Below are 21,408 nucleotides of genomic sequence, written 5' to 3' on the forward strand. Positions count from 1 at the left end.
AAGGGCTGCGCCGCAGAAAGCACTGGCTCGTGCGCGACCTGCAACGGCGCGCCGCGGCGCCCCGACCGCGGCCGTACTCGTGGACTATGCTGCACGCGCGCGGACCTGCTCGAAAGAGCTGTGCCGCAGAAAGCGCTGGCTCGTGCGCATCCTACAGCGGCGCGTAGCGGCGCCCCCACCGAGGCCGCGCGAGGTCCTGCTCGAAAGGGCTGCGCCGCAGAGAGCGCCGAATCGTGCGAAACCGACAATGGCGCGCTGCGGCACCCCGCCAGTGCCCGTAATCGTGGACTCTGCCGCCGGCGCGCGCGGGGCGGTGACGCGCTCACCCAACTTTGGTCGAAGTCGAGCAATGCTCGTTTTTGCACCCCTAGCTGTGCAGCCGCTCTCATTCCGAGATTTCGAAATCTTGTTTCGCGGCCGACTGGGTGCGCAAAACAGCTTTTGGACTTTGCCGTTCGAGCGCGCGCTTCAAAATGTCTTGGTTGCCTGAGCCACTGGGGCCCTATATATATATGCAGCGATAAATACCCAGACCTGCTTGGGTCTTTTTGCGCGTCTGCCGGGGCGAAGTTCGGCTTCGCCGCACGGCGCGTTACTTTGAAATCGAGCTTACGGATGCGTCGCGTACTCGTGAACTTTAACGCCTCTGCTCGGGCACGGTCCCCCTCGACGGGGCTTCGCCGCAGAAGGCCCCTAATGGTGAGCCACATGTAGCGGCATGCCCCGGCGCACCGACCGCCGCCGTACTCGTGGACTATGCTGCACGCGCGCGGTCCTCCTCGAAAGGGGGCTTCGCCGCAGAAGACGCTGAATCGTGCGCGACCTATACAGCGGCGCGCCCCGGCGCCCCGACCATACTCGTGGTCAGTGCTGCACGCGCGCGCGCTCCTGCTCAAAGTGTTGCGCCGCAGAAAGTGCCGACTGGTGCGCGACCTGTAACGGCGCGCCGCGTCGCCCCGCCGGGATGGCCGTAGTCGTGGACTCTGTCGCCGGCGCGTAAGCGGCGGCGACGCGGCCACACAACTTTGTCCGAAGTCGACCAGTGCTCGCTCTCGTACCACTAGCTGTGCAAGCGCTTTAATTCCGAGATCGTCGAGGTCGCGAAATCTTGTCGTTTCGCGGCCGACTGGGTGCGCAAAACCGCTTTTGGACTTTGCCGTTCGAGCGCGCGCTCCAACAAGTCGTGGTTGCCTGAGCCACTAGGGCCCTATATATATGCAGCGATAAATACCCAGACCTACTTGGGTCTTTTTGCGCGTCTGCCGGGGCGAAGTTCGGCTTCGCCGCACGGCGCGTTACTTTGAAATCGAGCTTACGGATGCGTCGCGTCCCTTGGAGTTCACCACACGGCACTAATCGAAAGCGTTTAGTCGCACGCAAAAAAGGTTCACCTTGCGAAAAACTTGTTGAAGTAACACAAAATAAAAAAATCGAGTTTTGCTCGCGCCATCTCCCCCGCATTAATTTGTGAGGTCCCGCTTTTGTTGTTTCTGCAGCGATCACTAGCTGTTTGTCTCTGTACCAGTGTTGTAAAGAGGAAAAAAAACAGAAAAAAAAAACGAGGGCTGTAGATTTTCAGGTGACTTGAAAATTCATTCATTAACTCGTTTTTATCATGCCAACATTTGACAGCCATAATATTAATGGCATTTTATAATATTACCTATTTCAAAAATATAATAAAAGAAAGTGTTTATAGGGCCTTCGAAAGCAATTCGCTTTCAAATGTGATGCAGCATGTAAATATTACTCTGAGACGTACCACGGGAAGCTGTTCAAAACTGCATCTGCCGGGGAGAGATTGGGTAGCTAAATATAGCAGCTTTGCCCCAGTGCACCTTGGCGCTTCTTCCTCGCTGGAGCTCGCTGCGACTAAAAAAGCGGCGCGAAACCTGTTGTAGCAAACGCGTACCATTTGTCCGCGTCAAGTCTCGATCGGGGGACGAGTCATCGCAAAAGCGTAGCGCGGAAAAGCCGACTAAAAGTAGCCTATTCTTGCGAATGGGACCAATTTTCACGTCCTTTTAATATTTCTTCACGCGTTGAATTAGATTTGCGTAGATTTTTAAACTTTCCTCTTTAGCGATACCGGTAAGCACCTAGACATAATCTGCGAGTGCTTGCCAAATGCGCTCCATCCCAATCTTATTCTTCTTGTTATTTCCTTTTCATGGTCCGGATCTGCGGTATCGCTAAAGAGGAAAGTATATAACAGTTCCATCTTACCTGTACTCACCTATGGCGCTGAAACGTGGAGGCTAACGAAGAGAATTCTACTTAAGTTGAGGACTACCCAGAGGGCTATGGAACGAAAAATGGTAGGAGTAACTTTAAGAGATAGGAAGCGTGCAGAATGGGTCGGAGAAATAACTCAAGTTACCGACATTCTAGTGGAAATTAAGAAGAACAAATGGACATGGGCAGGACATGTAGTGCGAAGAGAGGATAACCGATGGTCGCTTAGGGTTACAAACTGGATTCCAAGGGAAGGAAAGCGCAACAGGGGGCGGCAGAAAGTTAGGTGGGCGGAGGAGATTAAGAAGTTCGCAGGGGTCAATTGGATGCAGCTAGCACAGAACCGGGCTAAGTGGAGAAATATGGGAGAGGTCTTCGCCCTGCAGTGGGTATAGTCAGGCTTATGATGATGATGAGATTTTTAAACGCTTGCAGCATTAAAATGGCATCGAACCTTTTATGCTCGTCGCTAGTTCACGTACGGTGAGAGGGGAAATGTTACTCCCGTCGTTTACCCGCGTTTTCTCAAAGCCTGTTTACCTCTGAAATCGGACCAAAGAACTGTTGCTATTGCCACCTTTCACCAATTCCGCACAAGAGAAAAAAGTTGTTACAAAAAAGACACCGTCGCCAGCATCCTAGTGAATGCGTAATTCGTAAGAAATTAAAAATTGGAATTAAAAAAAATTATTTACAAGCCCGCAAGGTTCGCTGCACGGTTACACATCCGTAATTTTCTTTAGTTTTCAGTCTCACCGCATGTTGAACAGCGGTCGCTTACTTAGTCCTAAGAGCAGAAACTTGGCTGTTGAGTGTCCAGCGCTGCGTAAAAATGCAATAAAGGAAATTGTTTATTGGGGCCTTCGAAATCAGTTCGCATTGAAACGTCGAGAAGAGTGTAAATAATACTCTGTGACGTACTGCGGGCCGCTTTTCCAAACCGCGTCTGCCGGGGCGATATCGCGTAGGGAGATAGAGCAGCTTTGCCGCAGCACACCTTGCCATTTCTTTCTCCATGGAGCTCGTTGCGACTAAAAAAAGGCGCCAAAGCTTTTGAAGCAAACGCGTACCACTCGTCGGCATAAAGTCTCGATCGGGGGACGAGTCGCCGCAAAAGCGTAGCGCGGAAAAGCCCAAGAAAAGCGGCCTAGTCTTGCGAGTGGGACCAATTTTCACGCCCTTTTATTAATTCTTCACGCGTTGAATTAGATTTGTGTAGATTTTTAAACGCTTGCAGCATTAAAATGGCATCGAACCTTTTATGCTCGTCACTAGTTCACCTACGGCGAGAGGGGAAATGTTACTACCGTCGTTTACCCGCGTTTTCTCAAAGCCTGTTTACCACTGAAATCGGACCACAAGTCGCCTAGTGTGGGAGGAGAAGTGTGAAGGGAGTACAACTGCCTCTCGACACACACACACACACACTGAGAAAAAGCATTTTCACACAAACGAATTAAGTTGTTAAAAAAAAACACGACCCTGGCCAGCATCCTAGTGAATGCAAAAATCGTAAGAAATTAGATTTTGGAATTAAAGAACACGAATGTATTTATCAGCCAGCAACGTTCGCTCCACGGTTACACATCCGTAGTTTAGTCTCACCACATATTAAACAGCGGTCGCTTATCCTCAGAGCAGAAACTTGGCTGTTGAGTGTCCAGCGCTGCGTAAAAATACACAAAAGAAATTGTTTATTGGGGCCTTCGAAATCAATTCGCATTGAAACGTCCAAAAGGGTGTAAATAATACTCTGGGACGTACTGCGGGCCGCTTTTCCAAACCGCGTCTGCCGGGGCGATATCGCGTAGGGAGATAGAGCGGCTTTGCCACAGCACACCTTGCCATTTCTTTCTCCATAGAGCTCGTTGCGACTAAAAAAAAGGCGCCAAAGCTGTTGTAGCAAACGCGTACCATTCGTCCGCGTCAAGTCTCTATCGGGGGACGAGTCGTCGCAAAAGTGTAGCGCGGAAAAGCCGACATAAAGCGGCCTAATCTTGCGAATGGGACCAATTTTCACGCCTTTTTAATATTTCTTCACGCGTTGAAATAGATTTGCGAAATTTTTAAACGCTTGCAGCATTAAAATGGCATCGAACCTTTCATGCTCGTCGCTAGTTCACGTACGGCGAGAGGGGAAATTTTGTTACTCCCGTCGTTTACCCGCGTTTTCTCAAAGCCTGTTTACTACTGAAATCGGACCACAAGTCGCCTAGTGTGGGAGGAAAACTGTGAAGGGAGTAGAACTGCCTCTCGACACACACACGCACACACGCACACAAACAGAGAAAAAGCATTTTCACAGTATAGAGGAACTGTTGCCATTGCCACTTTTCACCAGTTCCGCACAAACGAATAAAGTTGATAAAAAAATACGGCCCTGGCCAGCATCTTAGTAAATGCGTAAATCGTAAGAAATTTAGCATTGGAATTAAAAAACACGAATTTATTTACAAGCCGGCAAGGTTCACTCCACAGTTACACATCCGTAATTTTCTTTAGTTTCCAGTCTCACCGCATGTTAAGCGGCGGTCGCTTAATTAGTCCTCAGAGCAGAAACTTGGCTGTTGAGTGTCCAGCGCTGCGTAAAAATACAAAAGAAATTGTTTATTGGGGCCTTCGAAGTCAATTCGCGTTGAAACGTCAAGAAGGGTGTAAATAATACTCTGGCACGTACTGCGGGCCGCTTTTCCAAACCGCGTCTGCCGGGGCGAAATCGCGTAGGGAGATAGAGCGGCTTTGCCGCAGCACTCCTTGCCATTTGTTTCTCCATGGAGCTCGTTGCGACTAAAAAAGGGACGCGAAAGCTTTGTAGCAAACGCGTGCCGTTCGTCCGCGTCAAGTCTTGATCGGGGGACGAGTCGTCACAAAAGCCTAGCGCGGAAAAGCCCAAGAAAAGCGGCCTAGTCTTGCGAATGGGACCAATTTTCACGTCCTTTTAATATTTCTTCACGCGTTGAATTAGATTTGTGTAGATTTTTAAACGCTGGCAGCATTAAAATGGCATCGAACATTTCATGCTCGTCGCTAGTTCGCCTACGGCGAGAGGGGAAATGTTGTTACTCTCGTCATTTACCCGCGTTTTCTCGAAGCCTGTTTACCACTGAAATCGGACCACAAGTCGCCTAGTGTGGGAGGAGAACTGTGAATTGAGTAGAACTGCCTCTCGATACACACACACACACACAAACACACAGAAAAAGCATTTTCAATGTATACAAGAACTGTTGCGATTGCCCCTTGTCACCAATTCCGCACACACGAATATAGTTGTTAAAAAAAAATATACGGCCCTGGCCAGCATCCTAGTAAATGCGTAAATCGCAAGAAATTTATCATTGGAATTAAAAAACACGAATTTATTTACGAGCCGGCAAGGTTCACTCCACAGTTACACATCCGTAATTTTCTTAAGTTTCCAGTCTCACCGCATGTTAAACAGCGGTCGCTTAATTAGTCCTCAGAGCAGAAACTTGGCTGTTGAGTGCCCAGCGCTGCGTAAAAATACATGAAAGAAATTCTTTATTGGGGCCTTCGAAATCAATTCGCATTGAAACGTCAAGAAGGGTGCAGCCGTCGCTTTCCTGAACCGCGTCTGTCGGGGCGATATCGCGTAGGGAGATAGAACGTTTTTGCCGTTTTTTTTTCTTCCTGGAGCTCGTTGCGCCTAAAGAAGTGTAGTTAGAAAGGCGCGTCCGCGCGACGTCTTGATCGAGGGACGAGTCGTCGCCAAAGCTTAGCGCGGGAAAGCCGCTAATGGAAGCGAACTGCTTCCATTAGCGTGGTTTTTTGGGCTTGTTGGTACATGATTCCAATACACTATAACTTGTGAAACTTGTGAAAAGAGGTATTATCAATTTATGTTTTCAAAATGCTCTCCGGAAATCTTGTCCACACATGATGAGCGATAGTTTTCAAGAGCAGTCCAGGAGGCTGACTAATGCTGGATATCCCGCCCATGTTCAAGTTTCTGTTGCCGAAAAACTTCTTAAAAACATGAAACCAGAAAATCAATGCCGCCCAAATCCGGTTCCTCTGGAACGGAAAAACCTTGTTGTTTTACCATATCTGCACAAGATATCTCACAATTTGAAAAGAATTGGTCAACGAGCGAATGCGACCGTAGTGTTCTCGGCGCCGAAGAAACTTTCTACGTTGTGCAAGCTGAAAGAAACCAACACCAAAAAAGCAGGCGGATGCACAATTAAGCACCAGAAGCCGTACGTCTCGTGCGATGAAGGTGTTGTATATAAAATTCCCTTGTCATGTGGGAAACACTATATCGGCCAGACGGGGAGATGTCTGAACGAGCGCCTAATGGAACACGCTCGCAACGTCAGAAACGGCCGGCAAGGCGGATCGCTAGTTGACCACATTCTCGAATGCAACTCAAAAACCTGTAAGCCTTTCTTTGATAAAAGTGTTGTAATAGGAAAAAGCAGAGAAAGAGTAACGCGCGAAATCATTGAAGCCGAAAAGATAAATAGTTCAGGATGCGCGTGTGTAAGCACACCTTCCATTCTCCTCTCAGATAAAGAGCTTGTCTTTCTAAGGAATTGATACTGTTTGCACATGTGATTCATGTTTTTCTGGCGTTTATATATGATGCTTCAGGAGAATAAAATTTGTTGGAAGTTAGCGCTCGTGGTGTTCGTCTCTCGCTCTTGTGTCCTCGTCTTTTGCTGCGCTATAGTGTATTGGTTCCATTAGCGATGCGTAAATTTTTAAATGCTTTCAGCGAATTGAATATTGCAATATTGCAGGCAACATTTGCAATATTGCAACATTCGTAGTGCTGCCTCAAGTTTCTCGCGGTTTCTCGCAGATTCTTTAACACTAAATTCAGACCACTAGTAGTAGAAGCCGCTGAAGGGAGTGAAGTGAGTAAAACTGCCTCCCGACGCACGCACACGCACACACACACACACACACACACACAAAAAAAAAGAAAACTTTTTTTTATGCAATGAAACTGGAGAAAGCGCCACACGGCCACTTTTGTGAGTAAACTTTGCGCCAGTGTAAGTAGAAATAGCTCGAGAGGACTTTACAAAAAAAAAGTAAATCTTACTAAGGTATTGTCGCATTACCTCTCCGAAACCGCGGTGAAGGGGGTTTAGAAAATCTTCTGCAAACTTCGGAAATGCGAAAGAAAAAGAAAACTGCGATTCGGATGCATCGCTGAACAAAAAGGTCTCTTGCACTTTGCACAAAACCCGATTTCTTTCTTTTGTTTTCTTGTGTGTGCGCTAAAAGATGGCCATTCTTGCAAAAAAATGCTATTTTTTGCCGCGTTTAATGTTCGGTATATTTTTTTTTCTCGTGCGTGCGACACGTTTGTATGCGGCATGAGAGAGAGAGAAAAAAAAAAGTGCCCTTTCGCAGCTGCGTCTGCCTTGTCTGCGTGGAACAACGGTGGCTTTGCCGCATTACTCCTCCTCCCGGAGCGCCTCGTACGTTCATAAAAGTGGTGTGAAACTGCATGCGCGCAAGAGCGATTCAAGCTTGCTGCGAGCCGTCCGGCTTTTGTAAAGTTGGCTTCGTCATGAAGGCAAGATAAGAAATTGAAGAAAAAAAAAGAATCTCGTGCGTGCGTGAATTTAGAACCTTAAAAGTGGAAACTTGAAAAATCGCCATCATGTTTTGCGGCACTAAGAATAATAATAATAATAAAAAAAAATAAAAGTAGATTGCTCGCGCGCCGGAGTTAACTTGAAACCCAAGCGCCGTCCGCGAAAAGTAAAAATAATCTGCTCGTCTGCCGGGGCGAGAAACCGCGTCTTCCGGGCCAACAAAGTCCTGAGCGCATTTTTTCCATCTGCGAGCGTTGTTACTACGCGAAAAGTAAAAGAAGCGGCTCGTCTGCCAGGGCGAGGGCCCCAAACGCCTCGAGCGCTAAAAATCCGCGAGGGGACCCGCTCGTTAAGGACAGAAAAAAAATTGCGACTATTTAAGCCAAGGGCGCTGGAAACCGCGAAAAATTGCGGAAACCGCGTCTGCCGGGGCGAGGGCCCCCAACGCCTCGAGCGCAAAAAATCCGCTCGCTAAGGACAAAAAAAAAGAAGAAAGGAAGGAAGCCAGTTGTGGAAAGTGGTCAAAAACCGCGTCCGCAGGGGCGAGAAAAACCGCGTCTGCCGGGGCGAGGGCCTCCAACGCCTCAAGCGCTAAAAATCTGCTCCCTAAGGACAGAAAAAAAAAGAAAAAAAAATGGCGAAGGCGCTGGACGAAAACCAGTTCGAGTTCAGTTGCGAAAATTGCGGTGGTCAAATACCGCGTCCGCCGGGGCGAGAAAAAAAGAAAAAAAAAGAAAAAATTGCCGAGGGTGCTGGAAAATTGCGGTGGTCAAAAACCGCGTCTGCCGGGGCGAGAAAAAGAAAAAACAAAGATATAAAAATGAAAAAAAAAAATTGGCGACTCTTCAGCCAAGGAAGGAAACCAGTTCGAGTTCAGCTGTGAAAATTTCGGTGGTGGAAAACCGCGTCTGCCGGGGCGAGAAAAAAGAAAAAAAATGAAAAAAAAAATTGGCGACTCTTCAGCCAAAATTGCGGTGGTCAAAAACCGCGTCTGCCGGGGCGAGGCCCGCCCCGGCAGACGCCGTCTGCCGGGGCGAGAAAAAAAAAACTATTGTCCCCTTTGGCGGGCCGCGGAAAAATTTGCCAAAGTCCGCGGCCCCGCAAGCAGGCGCGATCCAAGCCTGCCTTCTAACTTGGAACCAGCGCCGCTTGCCCGTTTGGTCTTTGTTGACATTGGAGAGAAAAAAAAAAAAATTTTCTCAGCCGCGCTGACTCCGCGGTCTATGCGTTTTTCCCACACAGCTCTTTGGAAACTCCGCAAGCAGGCGCGATCCAAGCCTGTCTTCTGACTTGGAACCAGCGCCGCTTGCTCGTCTTGGTCTTTGTTGAAAGTGGAGAGAAAAAAAAATTTCTCTCAGCCGCGCAGACTTCGCGGTCTCTGCGTTTTTCCCCGACAGCTCTGGAAATTTTCTGCAAGCAGAAAATTCTCTGCAGATTTTTCGAAATTTCCCTGCATATTTTTTGGTGAACTTCAAAATTTCTCTGCGCAGAAGAAAAAAATTTCTTTCGCGCAGTTGATTGGGTTTCGCTCTGCCCCATTTTCTTTGCGCCCTCATTCTGCGAACCGGGGTCTTTGGCTCGCTTCATGCTTGGAAATTGCCTCTTTTCTGCCGCTCGCGCTGGAATAACGAGCCTTTTTTGTAGCCGCTCGCGCTGGAAAAACGAGCCTTTTTTGTAGCCGCTCGCGCTCGCACCACTGGTCTCTCGACCAAGCACGTGAACCAAGTGTCGGAATCTGCGGTTCCTCTCGTACTGAGCAGAATTACTATCGCAACAACCAGTCATCAGTAGGGTAAAACTAACATGTCTCACGACGGTCTAAACCCAGCTCACGTTCCCTATTAGTGGGTGAAGAATCCAATGCTTGGCGAATTCTGCTTCGCAATGATAGGAAGAGCCGACATCGAAGGATCAAAAAGCGACGTCGCTATTAACGCTTGGCCGCCACAAGCCAGTTATCCCTGTGGTAACTTTTCTGACACCTCTTGCTTAAAACTCATAAAGCCAAAAGGATCGAGGGGCCCCGCTTTCGCGGTCTCGAATCGTACTGAAATTCAAGATCAAGCAAGCATTTGCCCTTTTGCTCTACGCGAGGTTTCTGTCCTCGCTGAGCTCGCCTTAGGACACCTGCGTTACCGTTTGACAGATGTACCGCCCCAATCCAAAGTCTCATTCCTGACACTGTCCTCGGAACAGATCGTGCAGGCCTTCCGCAAAGGGATCACGGGAACCCGCACTTGGCGCTAGAAGCGTGGACAACACATTGGTCCGCTTTCCGCTCCACCGAGTAAGTAAAGAAACGATGAGAGTAGTGGTATTTCACTGACGGCCACCAGGACCCCGCCGAAACGAGGCCGTATCCCGCGACCTCCCACTTATGCTACACCTCTCATGTCTCTTCACAGAGTCAGACTAGAGTCAAGCTCAACAGGGTCTTCTTTCCCTGCTGATTTTGCCAAGCCCGTTCCCTTGGCTGTGGTTTCGCTAGATAGTAGATAGGGACAAGGTAAGATGGAGTCCAAAGTCAGACTCCGCCCGCACCACTAATGTATCGCGGGTAGAGAAAGTTCCGCAATTCGAAAAATAAATGAATAGGTCAATGAGACAAAAGTTTTTGATTTTAAATTATTAAATAAAAGGGGGGGATGTGCTACAATCGACCCACAGCCGAGGAAGCGGGCCCGGGGAGACCCCACGTATCTCTCCTGGGAAGTAGCGGAAAGGATGGGTTGTAGGAAAAGGGAAATGGGAATTAGGATAGGGTTATGGAAAGTTGGAGGGGAATGTGGGCAGCGTAGGATTTACTGTCAGACAATTCGAGTCGAGCTCCCATATGTGCCTCCGTAGAGGGCTAGCACTCGGTCTTAGCCGAATATGCGGCCCTCGGCCCTTGGATCATTCCTCCACCGCAATGCGTTTGCCGGGTCTCCGACTTCTGAGACAGGTTCCCTATTGAAGCCGCTTTTGAGGTTCCCCGTCCGCCCAGCTCAGTTCCCCCACCCCGACTCTAGTCGAAGTACTAGGAGACAGATTTTGCAAGTGGGAATCTCGTTAATCCATTTATGCGCGTCACTATTAGATGACGAGGCATTTGGCTTTTTTTTTCCAACTTTAGCTCCTGACAGCTGGAGCTACAAGCATGAGCACTGTATTGTTTTATGGGGCAGTGCTACCCCGAATGATAGTGCCACTTTCGTGGCGCGCAAGAGAAGGTTGGGGGCCCCCAACACCGCTTCACTCATTAATGAGGTCATCTTCTGATGAGCATTGAAACAATGCAGGCCCCCCTGCAGGCATCGAAGTGTCATGATGGTGAAGTCTGAGTTAGAGACGCCAAGGTCTCTCAGACTGTCCACGCTGGCTTTGGCCCAGCATCCTCTGAAGTTTATAGTTGCCGTCGCAACGACTACCGGTCCCGCGGATATCTGTCTCAGTAGATCTTCACGCAAGTACTTGGCTCTCTTGGCATGGTGGGCGTCGGACAATGCAACAGACTGACTAACCACCTGAACGTCGAGGACGACGACCTGGCCCTCCCTTTTAAGGACCAGGTCTGGCTTCTGCGGTCCAATCTCAGTCTAGAATACCGGCTCCACTCGAACGCTCAAGTCCAAGGCCTGTAGTCGTTTCGCCAAGTAGTTCACAATCACGTCGTGGCGGCGGAGTCGGGCACTGTTGGTTCTTGGACATATTTGTAGTATGTGGCCGAGGTACTCCGGGGAGTTGCACCCCGCCCTGCATCCTTTTTCCTCGTCACAGCCTCGTTTTGTTCGCACTCGGCACGGGAGTGCATTTAGTCGGAGCTTCATGAGGTTTACGAATGCCTTCCCAGTCAGTAGAGATGTACCCTCAGCCGACCATTTCATGGCCGCCGGCATATTGCGTGTCTCTCGAAGGCCAAATCCATCAGCGCTCCTGTGTAGCTCTCGTGCCCAGAAGCGTTTCTCCACTTTTGGTGATGTTAAGTCTTGGTTTTTGAAAACTGTTAACTCCCTGGCGTTCCTCAGGCGTGCTTGAATTAGTTGCATCTGGAAGCTCAACCTGCAGGCCGGTAACAATGAATCTTCCAGTTTTTGTAGTCTTCTCACTTGGAGGCCTGGTATTGCTGTTCTTAGGCATGTTATGCCCAGGCCACGCTCAGCCACCCGGGCATGAAAGCACCCCAGCGCCACGTCGTGAGGTAGGTGCAGCCACTTCCTTACCGCCGTCCGGATCAGAATGTCCATTCTTGACAAGAGTCTGGCTGTCACCGGACTCAGCACCAAAGCATGGTAAAGTCTTGGTATTAGGTAGTACCTCAAGATTACCAAGTGCTGTTGCGGCCGTAAAGGCGCAGTTGATACCCTGTCCAGCAATGTGCTTAGCATGGATGTTAGGGCTGGCCTCTTCTGACCGAACGGGGCGTAGCACACGCCCAGATACTTCCATTCGGTTCCCATCTCGGCCGGTGTAATCACATCTTCACCGATCTTGAACTGCATTTCTGAGACCAACTTTACCTTCTTGTCTCTTCCGGATGGCTGTAAGGCGACCGTCAGGCTCTTCTTCGCGTTGATCTGCAGGCCTCTTTCGACCAGGAACGATGAGAAGTCGTTAATCCACAGCTGAAGACCTTGGGGTGATGCAGCCAGGATCACGATGTCATCAGCGAAGGCCATGGCACCCAACGTTAGACCTCTACTATCGAAGAAGATGCCGTTGTTGGGCCTCTGAAGCCACTCGTCCAAGACAAGATTGAAGAGCAGCGGCGAGAGCGGGTCCCCCTGGCGGACTCCTCGAGAAGGATGGACCAACCTCTTCTGACCTTCAAATTCCAGCACAGTTGATGAAGTCTTGTAGAATTCGGAAAGGTAGTCCAGGACTCGTTGACTGCACCCTCGCACCGCCGCTCCTCTCAAGATGGCATCCACAGTGACACTGTCAAATGCCTTGGTGAAGTCAAGACTAGCCATGTACAGAGGTTTTCGGGCCGTCTTCGCCTCGTAGAGTGCCGTCGATAGCAGTAGCACATTTTCTGCGCAGCCATCCACCGGGAGGAACGCCCTCTGCCTGCAATCCAACTCCACCTCGGCAAGGAGCCGGTTGGCCAGAATCTTGTGAAACATCCGGACCAACACCGAGGTGATAGTGATTGGCCGAAATTTTGCTGGTGAGTCTGCCCCTGGTGTCTTGGGTATAAACACGGTTCTGGCGTTGCGAAGGCTTACTGGTAGATGGCGCATGAGCATCAGGATGTTCAATAACACTTGCAGAAGTGCCACCGGCATGGCTCGTACATCCTTCCCGGTCAGGCCATCTGGCCCCGGGGCTGTGCCCAATGGCGGCATGGCCGCTGTAATCTCCAGGGCGGACACTGGCCCGAAGGGGTCTATTCCTCTCCCCCTTGGCTCAGGCACCTCCACACATGAACGCACCGGCGCCTCCGTCACCTCCGTCCAGGCGTCCAACAGTAGAGATGCATCATTCATCTTGTGCGCCGTCATTCCGTCCAAGATCTCCCTAGCACACGCGGCCTGTCGCTTCTTGAACATATCTTGCGTCTTTGCAAACTCCTGCCTTCTCAGGCGACGACGGCTGATTCGCGGCTGAGCCGATGACCTTACCCTGGGTCCTCCTCTGGCTCTAGTTGTTCTGTGCAGATGGTCTTGCAGATAGGCGTTGAACCGTCTTGACACGTCTTCACCTCTAGCCAGACGTTTACCCAACTCCCAGAGTACTACCCCTCCATGAGAGATGGGCCACTGCTTCTGGCACAGTCTTGCCAACTTGTCGCGAAGGCTGTTGTCCACCTCCTGCCAGGAATCACCTCCAGGCTGACCAGCCACCGGCAACGACGCGTCTCCCTCGGGTCCTGGTGTCATGGTCTCTGAATCCTCAGGAATGCTGCCTAGTCTTGTTGCATCAACAGGCTGTCTTGGTCTTGTCTGCCGGGGCGGGCTAAGCTCCGGGCCCCCCAGGCCAACCTCCATGGCTGCCTCTTCTTCGGCCACGATCCTCGGTCCCGACCTTGTCTGCCGGGGCGGCCCGCTAGCCGCACGGTCCGCTGCATCACTCCCTGAACTTTTTCCTCGAGATCTTGTCTGTCTGGGCGAGAGCTGTGCCCTCGAATCCACGGGGCATGGGCTGTCGTCATTATTCTGGTTGAAATTTGAGGATGCCAGCTCCTCCCCCTCCCCGGGCTGAGACTGCAGCAGGCGGTTAACCAATGCCTGATAGGCTGCCTGCCGCCTGTGCGATTTCAAGGAGTCGAAAGAGCGGTGTGGCATCTCCGCTAACGCTCGTTCAAGTTATAAACACCCTCCTTACGGAGGGTCACCTCTCGTCTCGCCATTATTTCATTTTCCTCCCTGGACCATCTGGGCTTCACACGGGATACATCAATCTCAACATTGTAGGCCGCGGAGTGTTTGGCTCTCCTATGGAGCCCCAGGCCAATTTTCGATGAGTAAGCCCTTTGGCATTCCGGACACACAAAGTGTGACTGGACACGAGAGGTGGAGGGGGGCACACCTGACTGTGGCCTCACCCCTCTTGACTCCAACTCCAGCACCGGGTCAGGAGAGGAGTCTGACTCACTCTCCAGAATGGTTTGTCCACTTCTTTCCTCCTCATTCTCGCTCTCTGACAGCAAGAGGTCATTAAGCAGTTCCCGCACTTTCTTGGAACTGTTCTTTGGGCCACCCACACGTCCCGTTTTAGTCTTAACGGGGGGTGCCCGATCAACTATTGCCTCAAAGATCACCCTTTTCGTGATAGCGCCGGACTCTGGGCCCGGAGCAGTGGCACCAGCTCCACAAGAAGTGACCCCTCCGTCACTTAAAGAAACCTCCTTCCCCAAGGGGGGCAACACCGCCCGGTCCAGGGGCAGACAACCCTGGACCGGACGACCCTCGGACTCAGCCATGGATACTCTACACGAAAAGAGTGCAAAAGTCCGAAGTGAGCCGAGGGTCGAGGTTCCGCCAGGATCCACTTCATCACCAGGAGGGTCCGAGAGGTCCACTGGAACAACCAGGTCCCGGCGGACAGGGACAACGGTCTTCCTCCCGCCCGGGACTTGGACCGCAGGCACCCGCAGCTCCAGGCCATGATCCGCACCTGCGACTGCTCCAGGATCTGGAAAACTGTGGTCGGCAGGGACCTCCTTCTCCAGGACCGGCTCCGGAACTGCAGGCACCCAATCCCACCGGCTTTTACTGGAACTCTTCACCGCTCCCTTCTCGTCTCCCGAACTTCGTCGCTCCCTGTGTCGGCTACTCTGTCTCCTGGTCTCCACTGGCTTCTCCTTGGTGTCCTTCCGCTTCTTGGTCTTCACGGACTTCTTGTGGAACTTCTCACTGGAACCACTGGACTGGATCGCCATCTCCACGCAGGCCTCCAGGGTCTTCTCCCCCTCCGCCTTCGCTGCTCTCTGGTCGTTGTTCTCCACCAGTGTAGGCACCGGAACTTCTCCCAAGGGTGTCTTCAGCATCTTCTTCACCGTCTTCTCCTTCTCCTTCTCCTCCGCCGTGTCCGCCACCATCGGCGCCTCTCTTCTCCTCCTGGACCTCGTCTTTGTAGCCGAACCACCCAGGTCACCCAATGACAGGACACCATCCGGAACATCCACACCTTCCGCTAGAGGACCCGCACCATTTCCAGGTTCATCCCGTGGTGACGGACCATCCGCACCCTCCTCTTGCTGACTTGGACTGACTGTCCGTGGACAGCCAGTAGTGTTTTTCCTTCCTTGTTTCTTCGTGCCAAGCGATGACGGACCAATGGGTTGGCAGCCCCAGAGGTCCCGAGGTTGATCAGCTCTCCGCCAGGCAATGGCAGTACCGCCCCTACCCACGGAGGAGTTGCCTCCCCCGCGGGCAGAGAGGGCACTGCCACTGCCTGCACAGGACTCACCACGGGTAGGTGGCTGATCGTCGAGTCCCAAAAAGAGTTTAGCTCGCCAAACAGTATCCCCCAGGCTTACATGGGATCGCCCAGGCCGAGCCCCTTCCCGAGAGCTAAGTCCCGCAAAATGGCGGACACCCACGCCGGGGACCGCCCTTGTCCCAGTTTACATCCGGTCATCGTCGAGCTGAAAACGAATCCTGCAGCTCTCCCAGCGCGCGTGGCGGACTTGTCAACTACTGCCACCGCGTTGGTCGTATTGTGGGTCGCACCCACGTGCTCAGGCAGGTGGGATCGCAACACCCGTGGTACACTCCCATGACGTACATCCCTGCCAGACGCCTTCGCACCCCCGACTTCGGTAACTCTCTTCGTGCTGCGCTCCACGCGAGAGCCCGATTCTACCAAATTTTGTTAAGCGTCTTGGATTGGACACTGGCCCCATTGCAAAACTCTTTGGGACCTACCGCCTACGTACCGGAAGCGTGAGTGGAGGCTTCATCCTCTACCCCTCTGGTCTCACAGCGGTACTACTGACAGACTCAGAGGGTGGTAGCACCAGTTCTGCTTTCGCTTCGCCTTCACTCTCTTAGCCTGCTGAGAAGCCCGAAGGCGGGTGTTTCCCAGGACGGCCCTGGCACGCCGGAGGAGGAGTGAAGACAGTCTCTAACAGCGCCCCCATGCCTCATCGCGGGCTGGGTTACACGGGGTTGCCCCTACCCCTGATGACATTAGTCAGCGGGGATTCCCCCGCGGCGTCCATACATAGAGACTTAGCCGGCACAGCCCATCCCTGGACTGCACCGGCGGGTGAACAGACTCTTATTTCCCGCTACGAGGAGTGGTCACCTCCAACTCCAGCGGCTTCCACCATGGATTACAGGGAGTTGGGAGCTCCCCAGCCTTATCCCTAGTCCCGTTTATCAATAGGGTACATCATAGGTAAAGGCTGTCATATTCGATGGGCCCCAGCGTAGCAGTTCCTAAGCCCGAGAATCTACCCCGCTTTAGCGGGGTAGACTTCCTCAGAGTGCACAAGGCTCCGAGGTTCCAGTTGGCCGTCTGAGCATTCACCGGCGTGGCCTCTCTAGATTACAGGAGCGCGCCATTGCTCCCAGCCTTTACCCTCAGTGCTTCATCGCCAATGGTTGCACCCCTCTCGGTTACAGGAGGACGCAGCCCCTGAGCCTGAGCCAAGGGGGAGAATGATTGATCCCTTCGGACCAGTGTCCACACTGGAGATAAAAGCGGCCATGCCGCCATTGGGCACAGCCCCGGGGCCAGATGGCCTGACCGGGAAGGACGTGCGAGCCATGCCGGTGGCACTTCTGCAAGTGTTATTGAACATCCTGATGCTCATTCGCCATCTACCAGTAAGCCTACGCAATGCCAGAACCGTGTTTCTGCCCAAGACACCAGGGGCAGACTCACCAGCAAAATTTCATCCAATGACTATCTCCTCGGTGTTAGTGAGGATGTTCCACAAGATTCTGGCTAACAGGCTCCTTGCAGAGGTGGAGTTGGACTGTAGGCAGAGGGCGTTCCTCCCGGTGGATGGCTGCGCAGAAAATGTGCCACTGCTATCGACGGCACTCTACGAGACGAAGACGGCCCGAAAACCTCTGTACATGGCTAGTCTTGACTTGACCAAGGCCTTTGATAGTGTCACTGTGGATGCCATCTTGAGAGGAGCGGCGGTACGAGGATGCAGTCAACGAGTCCTGGACTACCTTTCCGAATTCTGCAAGACTTCGTCAACTGTGCTGGAATTCGAAGGTCAGAAGAGGTTGGTCCATCCTTCTCGAGGAGTCCGCCAGGGGGACCCGCTCTCGCCGCTGCTCTTCAATCTTGTCTATAGTGAACTAGAATACTTTCTAGTGGCGCGACCGGAGGCGGCTGGGCCCCGCTCGCGTGAAGCGAGTTGACACTGACGGCCGGCAGGGGCGCTGCTGCGCCTTCTCCTAGCCTCCGGCGCGCGCGTTGGCAGCACATGGCCATGCGGTGTGTGAGTTAGCTCGCTTTGCGCGCGCGCTTTCAAGCAATTAATTTCACTTTAGCGTTTGTATCTTGTTGTTAAGTGGTGACAGCAATGAGAGGAGACTATGTAGCCCCTGTGAAAGGAATTTAACGAAGCTATGGCGAAAAGAAGAACTGATTCCCACTGTTTTGCGCCAGGCTGCCGCACCGGCTACCCGGGAGCGCCAAAAGCATCTTTGTTTGCCGCACCAAGAGACGACGAGCTGCGAGGAAAGTGGGAGCGGAACATGCGAAGGGATGACAAGAGGCTCACGGAACTATCAGCAGTGTGTGAGCATCATTTCGAAGCCCATCTCATATTGCGCGATTACGTTCATGTAATCGACGGCGTTGAAGTGCGTATACCCAGAGGAAAGCCATCGTTAGCTCCCGGCGCTATACCGACGTTGCTGCCGGGGTGTCCAGCGTACCTCTCCGTTAAAACTCCTAAACAGAGGACCGAGAGGAAAAGAGCTGCTTTCGAAACGATTCCACCACGATGCAAGAAGCCATGTCAGAACGTGGGCAATGCTGACAGTGAACATCAAGAGCCAGGAGAGCTGGCTGCTGCAGAATCCTCGCCTTTCTCCTTTCATGCGCTCCGTGTACTCGCGCCTTCGCCGAGCTGGTGCAGCTTCGAGGACGAACGTTTTGGCTTAGTTTTTGCAACGTCGTCTTTGAAAATGGAAGCAAGGCTTGTGATAGGACATGAACGGGCTGTGGTTTTTAAGCCTGTCGGAGGCAAAGTTTCTGCTGCCATTTATTACCAAGGAGTGATGCGCACCGAAACAGTTGCCTCTGTTGTTGACGCGACAGTTGTACTGCAGGATGCCGAAGCAGCTTTTGTTTGCAAGGGAGCAATGACGGATGATGAATATAGGCAAATGTTGCCGAACTTGACGGGGAAACTGCAGGAAACAACGAGCAGCAACGGACTCTGCGTCTTCAGCATAAAGTGCTGCGGAAACGTCCCGTCCGATGGTAAGTAATTTCAAGAGATTTTCCCGTACAAGACTCATATGTATGTATTCCTTATTCCAGCACATAAACAGTTGCGTTTTTTTTTTCATCGACAGGACTTATCTGCTCTGAGTGCAAGGCGCATCGAAAGTTATTGCTGACCCGAAAGTCCAGCTTAAAAGCCCGTGTGCCCAGGAAAGGAGCTCTTGCTCAGCGTCTAAAGCTTCAGAGGCAGAAGACAAAACGCTTGAAGGTTAGCGCTACTGCATTAAAGGGCCAACTGAAAGCAATGGCAGCTAAAAACAAAGCCATCACTGAGAAAGAATTTGCCTCTAGAATAGACAATCTCCCTCCAAAACAGCGTGAAGCAACACTTCATATGTTTAAATCTGCATCAAGAAAAAACACAAAAGGCATGCAGTATTCTAACGAATGGGTACTGGAGTGTCTCATAATGAAAATGAAGAGTGCCAGGCTTTATGAGCACCTGAGGAAGGAAAAGATACTGTCACTCCCGAGTAAAACCACTCTGCGCAAATATTTGAAATCCTACAGAACAGGGTTTGGCTTCTGTCCAAAGATCTTCAATGTCATCAGTGAGAAGACGGCCACAATGGATGAATATGCATGCCACGGTGGAATTATTGTCGATGAAATGAAGCTCTCTCAGCATCTTTCTGTGACAACGGCCGGCCACATAGATGGTTTTGTGGATCTCGGCAAGTTTACATCCACCGAGGACAAACACACACCATGCGACCACGGAATGGTACTGATTTTCGTGCCGTTCGTTGGAAAATGGACCCAAATTCTAGCAGCATTTGCAACAAGAGGAAACATTAGCGGCAGTACATTAACCAAGATCATGATTGAAGCCATAATTTTGACAGAAAAAGCAGGCCTTAAGGTCGACTTCGTAACATCAGACGGCGCAAATTGGAACCGACGGATGTGGACAATAATGGGCATCAAGGCGTCTTTGGATCACATCAAGTGCAGTGCACCACACCCTGTAGACGAGCACCGTCAACTTTTCTTCATATCAGACTTCCCTCATCTCGCGAAGTGCCTTCGAAACCGGCTATTGTGCTTGGATTTTCAAACACCAAAGGGCCAAGTAAGCATTTGCCAAAGCGGCATCTTTAATAGTTTTCTGTAATTTTTGTTCCAGTCATTCTAACTGGCAGTAAATATTTACTGATTTCCCTTACTTGCAGGTGTCAATGCGAACTATTCGCAAAGCTTTGGAGCTGGACGGAAGCAATGTTACACTGCAGGCCATGCATGGCATCACATCCAGCCATACGAACCCTAACAATTTCGAAAAAATGAGTCTCCTTGGCGTTCCAGCTCTTCAGTGAAAAAGTAATTCATGGGCTTCAGATGCACAAAGCCAAGTTGGAGCCTCTGTGCGGTAGCATAACAGCGACAGTGCACTTTTTTGAGTAAGTATTGCATATTATAGAGTGATAACTCTACTCCAGTTACAAGAAAATGCCTCGTTTTGTCAACCCGACCTTAAAGATCAGCCAAGATCAACAGGGACTAGCCTGCCTAGCAACAAGTCTCGATTACTAAGTGTGCTATAGTGAACTGGTGCATGACCGCATGATAAACTGAATGGTTAATTATTTACTTGCATAACGCTAATTACAGGTTTAATTTAAATATCTTTAATAGGTAAATTACTGTAAAATATTGAACTTTATGTACACTTATGTACTTTATTGTACATGCATCTCATTAACGTTGCTCTTGCAGGACCATCCATGGTGTTATAAAAGTGATGACCTCACGCTATCCAGCTGAAGCTCTGCGTCCCAACTCTGCATCAGCCGACAAGCTGAATTCTTTTCTGTCGTTTCTGTCAGAGTGGGAACGCCACACAAATGGGCAACGGGGCTTTCTTAGTCAGTCCACAGTAACTGGACTGCGTGTAACATTATGCAGTACATTATCGCTGCTGAACTATTTGACAGAGCATATAGGCTTCAAATATGTAATGACTAGCAGAGTGAGCCAAGACCCAGTGGAACATCTTTTCGGAATCGTCCGGCAGTCATCGGGATGCAATACTCACCCAACACCTCAGCAATTCATTGCTACGGTGAACTGTCTCAGCTTTAGCAACCTTGCGCACTCTGTGTCAAGAGGAAACTGCGAGCCTGCTGTTCTAAGCTCACTATTGAATGCAGATGCTGGTGAGCAGGACACTTCCACTGGGAGGGAGAAACTGATTGACAGATTTCTCGATGCGGGAAACTTGGACGCAGCCGAGGCCCTGCTCACAAAAGCTGTACCTGACCACTCTTCCGTTGTTGTGGCATCAAGCGACTGCAGGCTAACCTTTTACATTGCTGGATATGTAGCGCGAAAGTGCGTTCTAAAAACTGGCTGTGAAAGCTGTCTTAACCTTCTTTTGCTCACCAAGGAGGCAGCGGATAATTTGAACATGGCTGAGCTTGTCCGTTTAAAGGACAATGGTGGGTTACTTTACCCTTCAAGCAAGCTGTTTAAATTTGTGGCTGACCTCGAAGAGTCATTCACAACATGCTTTAGCCTTTCAGAGCTGCACTCTGAAAGCGTGCTTGATGTTCTGGACCTTGTTAAGCAAAAGCAGCAAACCGAGCTTGGATGCCCAGAGCACGCTCATACCATAGCTGCAGAAATAACTGCATTTTACCTAACAACTCGTCTGCATTTCTTCACGAAGAGCATTAATAGAGCCAGCCAAAGCAGG

At 50.9% G+C, this 21,408-nt stretch overlaps 2 pseudogenes; one reads left to right on the forward strand and one right to left on the reverse strand.

Moving 5' to 3' along the window:
- Nucleotides 1-9,143: 9,143 nt before the first annotated feature.
- On the reverse strand, nucleotides 9,144-10,361 carry LOC146210241 (large subunit ribosomal RNA; annotated as a pseudogene).
- A 5,258-nt stretch (nucleotides 10,362-15,619) lies between these two features.
- On the forward strand, nucleotides 15,620-20,117 carry LOC146210242 (uncharacterized; annotated as a pseudogene).
- Nucleotides 20,118-21,408: the final 1,291 nt, after the last annotated feature.

This window comes from Amblyomma maculatum, chromosome 1, assembly GCF_055883805.1.
Source record: "Amblyomma maculatum isolate TAMU_Amacu chromosome 1, ASM5588380v1, whole genome shotgun sequence".
NCBI classification, from domain to species: Eukaryota; Metazoa; Arthropoda; class Arachnida; order Ixodida; family Ixodidae; genus Amblyomma; species Amblyomma maculatum.